The sequence below is a fragment of the Sminthopsis crassicaudata genome, chromosome 4 (assembly GCF_048593235.1).
Source record: "Sminthopsis crassicaudata isolate SCR6 chromosome 4, ASM4859323v1, whole genome shotgun sequence".
Lineage (NCBI taxonomy): Eukaryota > Metazoa > Chordata > Mammalia > Dasyuromorphia > Dasyuridae > Sminthopsis > Sminthopsis crassicaudata.
The window spans coordinates 100,180,912-100,195,404 of NC_133620.1; the positions used below are offsets into that span (position 1 = coordinate 100,180,912).

General features: G+C 41.5%; 1 protein-coding gene across 2 annotated transcripts in view; it reads right to left on the reverse strand.

Annotated features, from left to right (window-relative positions):
- PLEKHA6 (pleckstrin homology domain containing A6) overlaps positions 1 to 14,493 on the reverse strand; it is a 202,780-nt gene that overhangs the window by 165,112 nt on the left and 23,175 nt on the right. The window contains exon 1 of one of the 2 annotated variants that reach the window (XM_074308907.1): positions 5,406 to 5,513. The exons of the other annotated variant lie outside the window; for it this stretch is intronic. The gene's annotated coding sequence lies outside the window, so the exon portion shown is untranslated. Of the gene's footprint in view, positions 1 to 5,405; positions 5,514 to 14,493 lie in introns of those variants that run through there. 2 annotated transcript variants of the gene reach the window in all.

Below are 14,493 nucleotides of genomic sequence, written 5' to 3' on the forward strand. Positions count from 1 at the left end.
GGGTAGTAGTCAGACTAATATACAATGAAAGTAAAAATATGGTTTGTGACCAGGTTGTATTTGGATGTGAAAGTTAAAACAAGAGAGTTTTTGATCCTAGAGCAAAGAAGAATCATCGTAGTTTATTAAGCGTGAAAGTACCACGGGCTGATCTGTACATCAGGAAAATCCCCTCGCAGCGCATAGAGGATGGCAGAGATGACCTGAAGAAGATCATTCAGAAGTCTGCAGCAATCATAGAGGTGAGAAAATCAGTCCTGGAGTCAGGAGGACTTGAATTCAAATCTAACCTCAGATATATGACACTTACTAGTGGTTTTATTGGCAGAGATAGTGGTGTGATTTGCTATTTCTTTCTCCAGTTCATTTTACAGATGAGAAAACTGAGGCAAACAGAGTAAAGTGACTTACCTATGGTTACATATCCACTGCACCACTTAGCTTCCCTTTAAGATATGCATAGAGCTTTACAAATCTCACAACAATTATTAGATATTCTCATCACAACCCCATAAGGTAGGTGCTATTATGAACCCCATTTTACAAAGGAGGAAACTGAGTCTAGGAAGGCTAAGTGATTCATATGCTCAGAGTCACACACAAATAGTAAGTGTTTGAAGCAAGATCTGAACTTATTTCCCTAACTCCAAGTCCAGCTGTGCTGTCCCACTGCCTCTAAAATAAAGGGGCTGCATCACAACTCTGTGTGTTCTCTCCCTCATTACACTATAATCTCTATGAAGATAGGCTGTCTTTTTGCTTTTGTATTGCATTCCTAACTCTTAATACAGTGATTGGCATAGAAACTTAATAAATACTTTTCCATTCATTCATTTAAAAAAATAATAAAATAAAATAAAATAAAGGGGCTGATCTCAGCGTTCTCTGAAGCTCTTTCCAGTTCCCAATCTCCTGCTTCTGTGATCAATGCTCTTCTGTCACCAAAAGAGGATTAGAAGAAGGGGGTTTGAGTCTCAGTTTGATCCATTGCTAGTCATGTAAGAGTGGGCTCATTCCCCTCTCTGAATCCTGGTCTCTTCACCCATAAAATGGAGACTCACATTCCCTCCCTCCCTGGGTGGTGGTGAGAAAAGCTCTTTGTAACCCATTTAGTGCTTCAGCTATGGAGGAACTGAGGGCATCCCCAAAGTCTTGGTGCAAGTGTAAGCTTTCACCATGAAAATTCTAAGACTTTGGGGACACCCTCTGTCATCATCACAATTAGAGCTGCCTTTATTCACAGACAGAGTAGGAAGCTGTCTGCCCAAAAATATATCTTCCCTGCTGATCAACTGCTGTATCTGAAATTCCCATCATTAGTCACCCCCTTTAAAAATAGACCCTCATGTTCAGAGATTGCTTTACAATTTTCAAATCACTTTCAAATACATTATTTTAGGTGGCCCTCAAATTTACCCTGGGAGGCAGACAGGACAGTTATTATTATACCATTTTACAGATGAGGAAGCTGAGACTCAGAGAGGCTGTGCATATGACTTGTCCAGGGTCATACTCATTGTCCTTGAAGGAAGTAGGGCTAGAATGGAGTTCTTTTGGCTCCCAGTATCATGTGGGTTTTTATGACATGATCCTCCTTTCAGTTAAGGATTCCACTGATTCCACAGGTATATTACTAAAATTACATGTGATTCCACATGCTTCTTGACTAGTCTTGGAGAATAGAGGCTAAAATCTTTTTTGGAAGAAGTGGGGGGGCCACAGGTTTGTCATATTGAATATAATGTCAAAAGTGGTGGGTCTATCAATTGGTATTGTTAAAGTTGTTGGTTATTGTTTGTTTGCTTTTTAAACAAGGAAGAGCTCTGTGGAGAAGTAGAATATATTAGAAAAGTACTAGTGTAAGAGAAAAATTAAAATACAATTTAAAAAAAATTAGAGATGGGATGACCTGTATGTTCTTTTTTTATATGCATTTTTTTAAAACAAGACCTATGATTTCAGTGGTATAGAGAATTCCCAATGAGGAAACATGCTCTTCCAATGCAGACTAGTAACTATTCTGCAACTTATATTCTTCAACAGGGATGTCCTGGGCAGGGTTATGGGGAACCCAGTTCAAAGTGGTAGCTCCCTAGAGTCAGTTGTTAAATTTTCAGTGTGAGCACTTACGTCTTAGAAATCAGCAAACATTATAAATCAAAATGATTTATTGTTTTGCTGCTTGTATAGATTTAAGAAAGGATGAGGAAAATGTGAATAATGCAGATAAAATTTTAAAGTATGCCCTGTATGCACTGCCCATCCCCCAGTCCCAAAGACTTAGTTGTTAAACTTTTAACAACACACTGCTGGATGTCTAGGTTACTGCGAAATTAAAAGATACGCCTGGGATCACAGCTAATGTTTGACCTTTGGGACTTGAACCTTAAATCTTTCTAGCTCTATCCATGTTACCACATTAGCCCAGAGTAGTGGTAAGATTAGCTACAACTTTGGAATAAAGAGAGCAAGCAAGTCCTTAAAGAAATACTATGAAGCTTTGATTTGTTGTTCAGTCATTTTCAGTCATGTCTGACTCTTCTTGATCCCATTTGGGGTTTTCTTGGAAGAAATGCTGGAGTGGTTTGGCATTTTCTTCTCTAACTCATTTTACAGATAAGGGAACTGAGGCAAATAGAATTAAGTGATTTGCCAAGTGTCTTAGGCTGGATTTGAACTCAGGTTTTCTTGAGTCCAGATGTGGTGCTTTATCCATTGCACCACCCACTGCCCTAAAGTTTCAACTTGGGAAAGAAAATTCTAGAGAAAGGATAATTTTGCCAAGTGAAAATGGCAACATGCCAAACTGGAGTCCAGGATAGTAATAATAATAATCGTTTATTTATATAGTGTGTTATTCACTTCAGAATCAAGTGATTGTCACAACCACCTTAGGAGAGATAGGTGCTATTATTATCTCCATTTCACAGATGAAAAAACTGAGGCTAGGAGAAACTATGTGACCTGACCCAGGCTGGATTTTAACTCGGGTCTTCTTGACACCAGGCACAGGATTTTATTTGTCTCATCTAACTGCCCCTAAGCAGCCAGGGAAAGAATTCAGAAATGGTGGATGGAGCAAGAGCTGCTAAGCAGTCTTGTGGAATACTTTTTTATCTCTTTCTAGGCTCAGCCCTGTCCGCAAAGATTCCCTTGTATTCTTCTCTCCCTAGATTTTTTGTCAAAATGTTTTTTAATCTTAGAAGATCCCTGCAAAGGCCATTTCATCCATCTCCTTAACTCAAGACAGGATCACCTGTTATGCAATATAGACAGAGAAAATCTTATTTTTAAAAGATACCTCTAGAGAGAAAACTTCTACAACCTCCTTTGCTTACAAGCTCCACAGGGTCACATTTCTGCAAGTTGGGAAGTGCTTCTTGTGGTCTAACACCAGATTCTCCTGCTGCAAATGCAGGGTATTTTGTTTTGCTTCTCCAAAGAGAAGTCCTCCCGGGAAGGCTCCAGCTCTGAACAGATTCCCACCTTTCCCCCCTTCCTCACTCTTTCTGGGGCCCCAAAGCTGAATGCTTCATCTGGTACGGTCAATCAAAAGGATGGGCTCTCTCCCATGAAAGAAATGGAGCCATACTATGGGGAGCAGAGAGGCTGCCTTCTCGGCTGGCAGCTCTGCTCTCACACATGAGCATCTTTTGTAATTATTTCATTCACACTGAGAGGGATGGATCCAATTCAATAAGCCAGACAGACATGCAGAGAAAATCAGAGCTCACTCCACCTTCTTACAATTGGAGAAAGGCAAAAAGCATAACCTGGCAGCAAAGCCCCTATTGTCTTGCACTCGAGTAATAACCAGCCAGGATTAATTACACCTCAGTAATAACTCGTTTATCACATCTCTGCTGACTGGAAAGCCCGGGACTTTCAGCAATTTATATTCACAGTTCAGCATTACGTGCTGTTGGGACGAGACAGAGAAATCGGCTCAAGATATAGGTTTAATTTAGAGATGCTGGCTAGGGTGATCGGAGTCCCCTTCCCCCTCCCCCCATCCCCAGTTGGCTATAGTCTGTCCCAGCTTCTGCCAAAGAGCTTCCACTGTATTTCAGTGGTACCTCCTCATTTTCTCTCCAATGGCATCAGAGCCTCTGTGGTTACTGAAATGCAGTTGCCTCTGGGGTGGAACACAGCAGCTCTAATGATTATGTAACACAAAGTAGAAATTCTTCTCTTCCTTCCCTCCTCCCCTTACCTAGCAGAGATGTTTCACAGCCTCTAGGAAACATGAGTTCTGCCTCTAAATCCTATAGTCTAGGGATTTCTATAACAGGTGCAAATCCCAAATTTTCTAGGACAGGTCATACATGGTAACCCACATGGAAAATAGTCTCATTAAAGCTGCTAATGACCCCAGAGTCTTGCTTGCTATCCACATGTCAACCAAATTTCCCATCCCCCGCACCAGGCAAGCCATCCCCTTCCCAGCATCACCTCTTCCATGGACAATGAGGGTAAAGAGAGTCACTGGGGATTTAGGAAGGCCTGGCAAGCCCTATGACTGACTCCTTCAAATGCTATGGAGTCTAGGTCTTCTCTACCTTCCCTTTTACTCTACCAAATTCTATACCTCTCTATTTTTGCATCCTGGGATTTGCCTTTTCCCCTTTTCCCATAAGCCTTTTTGTTTCTTTCTCTGGGTCTCCTGATCCCTGGATAAAAAAGCCTCTGGCAGCCTCTTCTCTCTCTTTTTTTTTCTCTTTCCCTTTCTTCTTGGCTTCTCTCCCCTTCCCTTCTATCCCTTCTCCTGTCACCTTACAGCCCTCCTTCACTTCCAGTCTCCCCACCCAGAGAACCCCAAGGCTGCAACCAGCACCCCATGACTTCATCAGGTAAACTCTATCCCTTTACTTGTACCCCAAGTCCCAGTTGTCAGGTGGCCAGGAGCCACCCCAAGCCCCTCAAAAATCAGGGCAGTTGAGGGAATTCGTGAGACCTGGGTCCTGGCATTAATAAGTCGCAGGAGGGATATTCCCTCCCTCGAATGCTGGAGGGGGTCACCTCCGGCTCTGCTTGAAATGGTCTCTGGGCACCGGGCCCAGCCTGGAGAAAACGGGCACCTGAGCCAGCCTTGGAGGGCCCAGCCGAGGACCCAGGAAGCTCCCAGCCTGAGAGCCCGCCTCCACCTAAGAGCTTTCTATATTTATCGTGTCTTCCCCCAGGGAGCTATAATTAGCATGATCCCCAAGAAAAGCTGCCAGGGATGAGAACCCGGCAAAGTGGCATGTACCGCAGTGCAAACAGTCCGGTTCGCTCCTGCCAGGGACTAGCTGCCAACCCAACTCAGAGCTCAGTCCTGCCCCCCCCCCAACACACACACACACACACACACACACACACACACACGCCACCTCCCTTTTAATGCATCAAAACAGACTCGCACTCACCGGTTCTGAGGGGGGAGTCCGCGCTGAATGAGTCTTTACAGCTCTCCAAGCATCCCAGAACCCCCCTCCCTGAAGCTCGCTCCAGCTTCAGCTCAGCTCCAGCCAGGGTCCTCCTCCCCCACCCCACCCCCCGGCCCCCGGAGTCCCCTCCCTTCTGAAGAGCAGAGCTCAGGCTCAGAGGGCTGGCTAATCAGTCATCTCTGTCTCCCGGCGGGCCCCTGGCGCGGCGAGAGGATGCTGTTGTGGCTGCTGCAGGATCCAGCATCTTTCCCAGGCTGAGGCAGCTGGGCATGCTCATGGGCCCCCAGCGGGGATTTGAGAGCCACGTGATTCTCCCTCCCGAGCTGTCACTTAGGATCAGGAGTAAATAGTCCCCCGAAAATGTTTAACTCTGTCCAGCCCGGCCCCAAGCCGATCACCACCCGGGTTGTCTAGGGAGAGAATTAGGGTGGATCACCAGCGGCAAGGTCCGAGAGGCCTGGATGGCAAAACAAATTGTACCCTCTGGCCGCAGTGAGGGCGTCCCACGGAGGGCTAATAAATAATGACAGTGATAATACATCTATGCAGTGCCCACTATGTGCCAGGTACCGGACCAAGAACCTTACAAACATTATCTCATTTGATCCTCACAACAAGCCTGGGAGGCAGGTGCCATGAAGCAAACTGAGATTAAATAAGCCAGGTGTCACATTGCTGGCAAATTCAGGCATTTTCTGGGTGGCCCGTGGAATCAGCTGCATTTTTGTATTTTCTGTGAGAGAAGGCAGAAATCTAAAAACTGCCTGGTTGTCTGGCACCCTGGGAATAGCCCCAGTCTGCTAGAGCCCTGCTACTGCCCACCTCAGATAAGGGGATCTCAATGGATGCCAGCAAAGCTTGGCACCAAGTATCTGAATCCCTAGTGACCTCCCCCAAGAGCTCTGCTGCCCCCATATTCAGGAGGTAGTGGTGCAATGGTAACATTGCTTTATTTGTTAAAAATCTTCCTTCTGCTATTCTTTCTGTGTGAGCTCAGGAAAACTAATTTTTTAGTTTCCTCATGTGTAAAAAGAGGGGGTTGGATAAGATCACCACTCAAGTCCTTTTCAGCTCTAAATCTTGATCCTATGACTCCCAAGTCCCTATAAGACTCCATCATCTAAAAGAAAAATGGTAGCCTAGTTTTCACCAGAAGTATAAAAGAAGGTTCCTAACAAAATCTGCTATTTACTCTTTCTGTGTGAGCTTAGGAGAACTAATTTTTTAGTTTCCTCATGTGTAAAAAGAGGGGGTTGGATAAGATCACTGCTCAGGTGTTTCTAAATCTGTGATCCTATGACTCCCGAGTCATCATAAGTCTTCAGTATCTAAAAGAAAAATGGTAGACGAGCTTTTACCTAGGTGAACTGGTTTAGCTCTTGTCCCAATCTGTGCTTTAGACTAAAGATGTCAAACATATAGCCTATAGCATAGCCAACCTAGAATAAAATACAATTGGAAAATATTTAATAAAAATACAATAAAACATAGATAAAATTACATTTTTAAACTAAATTAATATGCAGCCCACAGGACTGAACTGGAAACAAGGGGAGGGACTACAGCACTTCTTGGAGTCATTTCTGACTTTGGGAGTTGCAAATTGTGAAATAATTTTCAAAATAATGATTTTAATGTAATAACTGACATCTATATAATGCATTATATTTGATTTACAAGACAGCCCTGTGAGAGAGGCAGGAAAGATTTTGTTATCTCCATTCTATGGGTGAGGAAACAGATTCACTTAGGCGAGATTATTTTCCAAAGGTCATTCAGAAAGCCCTGGAATTCAACCTATATCTCCTGTTCCCAGAGACAGAGGCTCAATGAGGGACTTTCACCACCTAAAGGCTCCTAAGAAATATTTCATTTTTTAAGAGTGGTACACTCTTGGGCTTCACTACCCAGATCTAACTATGACTGACATAGAGAAGGGCTCTGAAGGAGTGATTGGGGAAAAGGGGCAGGAGGAGACAAGAACAGAATCTGGAGCCAAAGAATCTATGTAACACTGCTCTGCTACATTCTATCTATATGACTCTGAATAAGTTATTTCAGGGACTATTTCCTCATCTATAAAATGAGGGGATTGGCGTCAATGATTTCTCAGGTTCTTTCCTACTCAAAGTCCTATGATTCATTTCCTTCCAAAGAACAATCCCAGGAGTGAATGAGGAACTACCGAAAGGATCTTTAGAAAGGAAAATGTTTTCCTGGTTCTAGAACAGGCTTGATGCTGGTGAGTGAGGAACTACAGAAAGGATCCTTAGAAAGGAAAATGCTCCCTGGCTCTAGAACTAGAACAGGTTTGATGATGGTGGTGGTGCTGGCTGCATGGGAGGGATTCAATGAGATGTCCCTCATTCACCCTCCCCCAAGTCAAGCTCTTAGCCATCAGCTCAGTGGAGATTCCAGCCTGAAACTTCACCAGCTGCAAGCAGAGCACTCCATTGAAAGGAAAGCAGAGTCCTAGGTGCAGGAGATGGGCGAGGGACAGCCAATTAAGCCCAACCTGACTGCCTAGGTCTCCTCCGGGAGCTAGAAAGTATTGCTTAGTCCAGATTTCCAGAAAGTGACCCTGGAGGTATCCACAGATTCACGTCCACAAAGATTGGTCTGGCATTTTTGTGGGAAAAAAAAGAGAGGGATGGGAAAGATAAGAAACCAAATCACTCTTTAGGGACAGTGGCAGGGATAGAGGGAACAATCCAATGCCCCAGAACCTCCTAAACTCAAACACACATTTCTCAGGCAGCTTGAGAAGATCTGACAGACGGCCCCGCTGAGAGGGTTTCCTCTCTGGCAGACAAGGAAAGGGTAAGGATTCTGAACAAGTGTCTGAGTTCCAAAGGGGAAAGTGGAGCCACACTTGTTAGTAATCCTGGAGAATTTGGTTTGTAATGGGAAGCATGAAATGCCAAAGTGAAAAGCAGAGGTGGCTATGGAGCTGCCAGGAGCTTTAAGGCCTTCATTGGGAGAAGAATAAGTCACAAGAAGAGCTAAAGAATAGTAAAGATATTGCATTTGGAGCTCTAGACAAGAAAAAGCCATTTGACCTGCTAGATTTTGGATACAGGAGACCTAGACACAAATCCTAAGTTACTTCTTACTGCTTGGGTCACCTTAGGTAAGTCACTTCCCATCACATTTGTCAGCTGTTTAAAAAATGAAGAGGTGAGACCAGATAATCCTTAAGCATTCTTATATAGTTCTAGCAAAATGAACTGATCACATTCTTTTCCATTCCTGACTCCTGTATCACTAAGTAGAAAAGTTATATTTTATAATCTAAACAACCAGTCCAAACAGGACAACCTTGGAGGGAAAAGAGGCTGTAAATGAAATAAGCAACCTAAAAGTGCTTTAATAATGTCACACCCACTCCAAACATTTCTCTGGCTCCCCATTGCCCACGGCACAAAGGTCACACTCCTAAACCTGATATACAAGTCTGTCAAGTTCATCTAGACTCCAACCTACCTTTCCAGACTTAATGTCCACACACACACACACACACAAACATACACACACCCTCAACAACTGCTCTCTGCCCCATCCTCCAACTCCATGCTGACTTCCAAATGCCACACCGTTAATCAGCCTCTTTCGATAAATGGTCAAAGGATATGAACAGACAATTCTCAGATGATGAAATTGAAACTATTTCCACTCATATGAAAGAGTGCTCCAAATCACTATTAATCAGAGAAATGCAAATTAAGACAACTCTGAGATACCACTGCACACCTGTCAGATTGGCTAAGATGACAGGAACAAATAACAATGAATGTTGGAGGGGATGTGGGAAAACTGGGACACTGATACATTGTTGGTGGTGTTGTGAACTAATCTGGCCATTCTGGAGAGCAATCTGGAATTATGCCCAAAAAGTTATCAAACTGTGCACACCCTTTGATCCAGCAGTGCTACTACTGGGCTTATATCCCAAGGAAATACTAAAGAAGGGAAAGGGACTTGTGTGTGCCAAAATGTTTGTGGCAGCCCTTTTTTGTAGTGGCTAGAAACTGGAAAATGAAAGGATGCCCATCAATTGGAGAATGGCTGAATGAATTGAGGTATATGAATGTTATGGAATATTATTGTTCTGTAAGAAATGACCAACAGGATGAATACAGCAAGGCTTGGAGAGACTTACATCAACTGATGCTGAGTGAGTTGAATAGAACCAGGAGATCGCTGTACACTGCAACAACAATACTGTATGAGGATGTATTCTGATGGAAGTAGATATTTTCGACAAAGAGAAGATCTAATTCAGTTCCAATTGATCAATGATGGACAGAATCTGCTACACCCAGAGAAGGAACACTGGGGAATGAGTGTAAACTGTTTGCATTTTTGTTTTTCTTCCCAGATTATTTTTTTACTTTCTGAATATAATTCTTCCTGTGCAACAAGAAATTTGGTTCTGCACACATATATTGTATCTAGGATATACTATAACATATTTAACATGTATAAGATTATCTGTCATCTAGAGGAGGGGGTGGAGGGAAGGAAGGGAAAAGTCGGAACAGAAGTGAGTGCAAGGGATAATGTTGGAAAAAATTACCTACACATATGTACTGTCAATAAAAAGTTATAATAAAAAAAAAGAAGAGGTGAAAAAAAAGCAGTCTCTTTCCTTCTCCTTCACCCTCCTCTCTATCCATACAAATCCTGTCCTTCCTTGAAGCCTCAGTTTCATGTCCCCCGTTAAGACCTCTCTGATGGCTCAAAGTGACTTTTCTCTCCTCAGAATGAAAAAAATAAAATTGAGATGGGGTCCCCCATGTTGCCCAGGCTTCAAACATGGTGTCACTCAATAGGTCTGATCTCACTGTTAATTGGCACAAAATCTTTTGAACTGCTCCATTTTTGACCCAGACAAGTTTACCCCCTCGGGTAGCCTGGTAGCCCTGTCCACCCCTGAGTCACCAGACTGGTGCTATACTTAAGTGTGGATAATAGATTGGCTTATCCTATGACAAATCAGAACTTAAAAGCTCGACAGTCTACCCAACAGCAGAGATTACTGGGATGTTCCATCACACTAGGATCAAACTTTCAGATGACATGAAGCTGGGAGGGATAACTAACTTCCTGGATGACAGGATCAAATTACAAAAGAATACCTGAAATGACAAGCCAAATATAATATTTTGACATTTAATAAATAATAATTATAGCTAACATTTGTATAGGGCCTACCATGTGCCAGGCATTCTGCTAAGTGCTTTATGGTTATTTGATCTTTATCACAACTCCAGAGAGTTGTATTATTATTATCTCCATTTTAGATAAGGAAATTGAAACAAAGTTTAAGTAGGTCACTCAGGTCTGAGGTCAGATTTGAAGGAATCACAGACTCCAGGAAAAATGTCTAGTCCTGTCCTAGTCTGATCACATCTGGCAGATTCCATATAATTCTACCTTTGGGGCAAAATATCGACAAGTTAGAGAATGTCCAGAAAAGGACAACCAGGTTTTCCTGACTCCTGGATTATCCTGCTCTTTAATGTTCAGCACAGATGAATAAAATATTTTTAAATCAAAATCTAGGGATGCTACCAAATGTAAAGGCGTACAAAATGCCTCATTTTTTTACAGGCTCACTGGAAGCATCCTCAGGACAGCTCTGGTAACAGATAGGATGACGGGGGTGGTCAGTGTATCTCATCCTGTTTCCACTTGATTTTGCTTCCTTCTGCTAGGTTTTTATGTTTTGAAACAATTTTATTCCACATAACTTAGAAATTATGAGAATCTGGTGTGGTGACATCTGTTAAAAGTGTTGTCCTTAAATGTTTACAGATCAATGTCAGATCTGAGCAACTGTGGACAACAATTATGTCTATGATACTGTTCCCAGTCCTAAATAGTTTGTTTGCAGAATAGGCAAGAGTTTTTTGAAGTCATTCATCATTCATGAATTTGTCCTGGGTTAGTTTTTGAAATTTTGAGAGCAAGAACCTCTCAGACAATCCTGATCATTAGGCTGTGCCTTTGTGGGCATTTGGAAGGCCCTTAATTTGTGTAGTTGGAAGTAATGTATTGCTCAGGAAGTGCCATTTCCTTGCATAACTTGCATTGATCAATAAGTCAGGACTCCTTAAAGATAATCTGTCTGTAATGTTTAGTAACAATGACCTGTTTATTGTTATTATTTCAGATATGTGCTAAACTAAATGGCCTCTGAGGTCTCTACACATTCTGAGATTGTATGTCCGTCTCTGATTCTGTGAGCTGGAGATGTTTATCCTGGATTTAAAAAAAAAAAAAAAAAGATTTCACTCCAGACTTGATAGCTGTCATCAAGTATCTGAAGGTCTGTCTTATGGAAGAAGAATTAGGCCGCTTTCACTTGGCCCCAGAGGATAGGACTGGAATCAGTAGGTGGAAGTTTTAGAGAAATAGACTTGGCTTAACGTAAGGAAAAACTTCCTGACAAATATCCAAAAAAGTTCCTGGAAAGGAGTGGGTTTTCCCTTACTAGAATGGAAAGGCTGGATGTCTACTGGTCATGTAGGTTAGAGTGAGGATTCTTGTTCAAGCAGGGACATGATGGTCTCATTCAAATTTGATCAGATGCCCTGAGGTCTCTTCCAACTCCAAAAGCCTGTGAACCTCTTGGGCATATGTGTCTTTACACATAATTTCATAATATTTGGAATTATTTCACATATAGAACTCTATAGACCTGTGGAATTTTTAATTGGGAGACTTTTAGAGGTCATTTGTTATCAGTTATCTCCCTAAGATTTGCTATAAGTGATTTTTGAGAGAAATGACTCTATCTTGTTTATCTTTGGTTTTTTCATAAGGCCTAGAACTGTGCTCTGCAATTACTCTATGCCCAATAAATATTTATTGGTTGGCCAAAATCAGATACAGAGGCATGAGAAGCCACAATGATAATTCCTTAAAAAACACAATTAGATTTCTTTAATTCTAACTGCCCTGGCAGCCCTCACATCTGCCAGGCTTAAGGAAAGCTGGGGATGTAACTAGCAAGTCTGATTATCCAGGTATTATAATAGACATACTCTAATCAACTTTTTAAGACATATTTAATTGAGGGAGGAAGCTCAGAAAGGCCTTGGACTTTGGGACACAAGGCAAAGTAGCAGGAGAGCTAAGGTCATAAACAAACCCAAATATAGGAATACATGAAGCTACTAAGAAGGTAAGTGAGCCAAGCAGGATCCACAAGAGAAGAATTAACCCATAATGGGGTTGGGAACTGGGAGGACATTTGGCATCATTTAAATTTTGGCACTCTGAGGCAAAGTCTTGACTGCCGGCTCTAGTTGTGCCTCTTAGAAAAGGAAATAAGTAGTAAAATAATTCAGGTCACTATTACTGCATACACAATCTTATTGCTGGTAATATTGGGGAGGAGTAGGAAAGAGCATGAAAAAAAAAAGGAAATATTATAGGCAAATTCCATGTTCATAAAAATAAAGACAGAGGAGAATGTTTGCTTGAAATATCCAACTTACCACTGAAGAGAGGGAAACTGTTTCCTGTTCCTTAGAGACTCTTGGACCTGAGCTCTTAGGCGTGAGAGAAAAAACATCCAAGCCAAGCCATACCTTGAAAACTGTATTGATATAATGCAATTCAACAGTAAGTATTTACTGTGTGCAGAAGGTATGCTCCTTGAAGGCAGAAATTGTTTTTATATTTCTTTGTATCTCCAGAGCGTAAACTGTTCCTGGCACATAGCAGGAGCTTAATAAATGCTGAAGTTACTGAGAACACTATGCTAAGGACAAGGGGAAATACAAAGTTTAGATAAAACACAGACCCTGACCTGCAGTTTAGTAGGAAGATAAGACATGAACAGAATATTATATAAGTGCATTAGAAAATTACAAAACAAAAAGGTGATGAAATCATCTTTTACTCCCAATGAGTGAAAACTATATGTTATTAGAATATTTGCTAAACTGGGACAGCTAGATGTTGCAATGGATAAGGTCAGGGCCTGGAATCAGAAGACTGAGTTCAAATATAACCCTAGACACTTAATGAGTAGGTCACTTAACCCTGTTTGTCACAGTTTCCTCATCTGAAAAAGAGCTGGAGAAGTAAATAAACATTTACAAACAAGAAGTAAAGTAAGTTTTGGAAGGGCCCTTTCCTGGAGGTAGGACAGAAGACTCATCACCTGTAAACAGTCAAGAGTCTTAGAGTCGGTCATCATTTCATGTCTGAATCTTTCATATAACATCCTTGACATGAAAACATCAAATTTTTGCTTAAATGCTTAAAGTCACAGGGAGATCAGCCTTTATCAAGACAATCTATTTGACGGACAGCCCTAATTGTTAGAAAATTTTCTTTCTAAAAGGTTATATTGAAGGGAAATCTGCCTCATTGTAACTTCTATCCATTGGTCTCTAGTTTTGTTCTCTGGAGCCAAATAGGAAAAAAATCTAATCCATCATCCCTGTGATAGCTCTTTAGATGTTTGAAGACCTTGGTCCTGAAGCTAAGATCTCAGAAAGGAGAGCAGCTGGCAGGGGAGCAAAGGCAGTTTGATTTGTATAAAGAAGGTTAACTTTACATCAAAGGTTCAAATCATATTATGATCTTGGAAAAAATCACAACCTCCCTGGGTCTCAGTTTCCACATCTTGTAAAATGAAGGAAGTTGTACCAAATGGTCTCTGGGATTTCTTGTAACTTTAAATGTTCAAAGCCATGATCCCATGTACAATTCCCATGTGGTGGGGCCCTTTTCCTTCAACCCTAGAATTAAGCATCTTAATTATACTCAATAAAGATATCAGATAGCTTTATTAGATTTTTATAAGATATTACCAGAAATACATCATTACCCAAGCCAATTATGAATAAATAAGTAGGTAAAAGATAAGAACAATTTTCTAAAGAATTATAAAGTGTTAACAATCCTATGAGAAAACCTGCCAAATCACTAATAATAAGAGAAATGCTCATCAAAACATAGAAGTTTCATCTCTCACCCAGCAATGTGACGAAGATGATAAAAGATGTGAATAATCGATATTGGAAGGGTTTTAGAAAGGCAGTACATT